Here is a 2,574-nt window from a genome sequence, read left to right on the forward strand (position 1 = left end):
ACTAATCTAACTATATATAGCACTTGTTAGTATATAAGATCTAAAAATAGCAGCGCGAAATATTTAGTTAGAATCTAGAAAAATTACTTCTCGAACTTTAGCATGTTTTGTAGCCAGGAATAAGCTTACTAAGCATTACGTAATATAGTCATTATAAACTACTTGATATCTAGTTTTCAATGGACTAACTCGTTTAAGTATAGGTGCTCTATAAGCTGAGTTATCATCTTTTAAAAACTATTACTTTTTTAACTACGTTTTTTTTTGTCACCCCCCTGTAATATTACTAATATTTAGCTTTGAATAGTATTTAAAAGCTAATAGGACTATATAGCGTTCTATTATATAGATATACTACTAAGAGTAAGGCTTCTGCCCATAGCTTATTTAGCATTTTAGATTTAAATAGTAGAGCTCTAATCTTATTAAATAGTATTTGATTAATCTATTTAGCTCCACCTTTGCCTTCTGGATTAAATAGAGGGGTAAATCGGAGTTTGAAACCTTTTCTATTTAAGAGTTTCTACAGATCCTTCGTATTTAGCTTATTATCTAATTAAATAAGCTTAATCTACTTTAAATCCTGTACCTTAGCTTATTTAATAAAAGCTTTAACTAGTGCTATAAGCTCTAATCTAGATATAAGAAGATCGACTTCTAGATACTTAGTGTAGTAGTTAAGAAAGGTTATATAGTATCTATAGCTCTTATTCGTTTTTAGCTTAATAGGCCCTTCTAGATTGCAGTAGATAATATAACGGGCTGAACGCCCTTTGGATAGCTCCTCGATGGAATCTCGGCCTACTCGCAGAACCCGGGTGCTGTCTTGAGCACCCAGATTCTCTGCGCACCGCCTGAACGACGTTTAGATGACAGCCGCAGGACCCAGAAGCTGCCTTATGCACCTAGACTTCACCGGTTCAATTATTACTCGGGTAACTAGCTTATATATAGATAGCTATATAGCTTAGGAGCTTAGCTCCTTATTAAATATAACCTCTTATATACCTCGTAATTACTCCCTAGAGCGCAGCCCCTTACATTTTATATTCAATCCCAATTAGACACAAGCTTTAGGCAGACTGTCTTCTAACTAAGCTTTAGAACGTGCTATTAGTATAAGCTAGTAATACGGAGTTAGTGCTGTAATAGGTACGAAAGGCCTTAGCGCAGCGAGTAGGTAGACCGTCGTAAGATAGTACACCTAGAGCAGAGCTTCGCAGGAAGCTTAGCTATAAGAGATAGTAGGCGAAAGAGTCACCTAGAACCTGTTAGAAGCCCTACTATATCTTAGAAAGCTAAGCTATAGGCGCAACGTCGCGTAATAAACTACCTAAAGGCTACTTAGGCCTAGCGTATAGTTAGCTAGAAGTAGACGTTATAGTAAGAAAGTTCTATTAATCCTCTATTAGACGAGGTATAGGCCGTGCGATTACTCTTAATCAGAGATAGGATTCTATAAGCGAGACAGTAAGACGTAAGTCTTTCTAGAGACGCGACGCAACAGCGATAGAGCGCTATTTAGATTCTGGCTAGTAATAAGGACAGCTAAAGGTAAGCCCTACTAGTCCTCGCTAACGAGAAGTAGGCCGTAGTCCGGGACTACGCGAGTAGATTAAGAGACGATTAGAAGCTACACGCGATAATAAGGGGGTACTTAATAAAGTTTCCTTAGAACCCCCCTAAGAATAGTACGATAGAGATTAACGTTCCTAACTTAAACGTAGAAGAGCTAGCGGCGTACGCTACCGCTAAGAGCTAGGTAGGAGTCTCGGACGAAGAGATCCTGCGTAAGATTACATAAATACTAAGAGAGAATAGGTAAAAAGAGGTAGCAATTAGCCTAACAATTAAAGCAGTTATAAAACAGTTAATAGTAGTAGAAGAGAGGAGCCTACTAAGGTAAAAGAGCTCACTAAAGAGCGACCAGAGCGCCACAGTTTAGATAATAGAGTAGATAATGTAACTTCTTAGCCTAATAGTTAGTCGTTTAGAGGTACTTAAACGGAACTAAGCTGAAGAACGCTCAGAAGCCTCCTTAAGAGTTAATACCCCACTACTACTACTAATAATAACTACTAAGCTAATAGCCTGTAAGAATAAGTTCCTAGACTTAGAACGTTTTAATAGGACCTATAAGAACTACCTAGACTAGAAGTTTAAATGCGAAGGGAAGCTAGAATATAACGTTGCTATATTCCTAACGGAGGACTTAAAGATTCGATACGTGCTTAGCTAAACGAAGGATAAGGCAAACTAGGTCCTTCTTCTCTAGGTGCTTAAGAATAAGGAGCGAATGACCGCTAGACTATAGGAGCATATAGATACTTACTTCTAAGACGTCTACTAGTAGTAGCGAGCTCTAAATAAGCTTCGACACCTAAAGCAAGGACGACGCCTAATACGCGACTACGTCTTAGAGTTTAATTAACTCCGCGTAGAGTCCTAATAGATATTTAGTCTAGTAGTAGCTCGTGAGATGTTTAGCGAAGGACTTAGAAAGAAACTCTAGAAGCTAATACTCTATACCCCTAAGAATAAGAGTTTAAAGGAGTATATAGATAAGGTAATTAA

Source organism: Bipolaris sorokiniana (genome assembly GCF_000338995.1).
Source record: "Bipolaris sorokiniana ND90Pr unplaced genomic scaffold COCSAscaffold_12, whole genome shotgun sequence".
In the NCBI taxonomy this organism is placed as follows: Eukaryota; Fungi; Ascomycota; class Dothideomycetes; order Pleosporales; family Pleosporaceae; genus Bipolaris; species Bipolaris sorokiniana.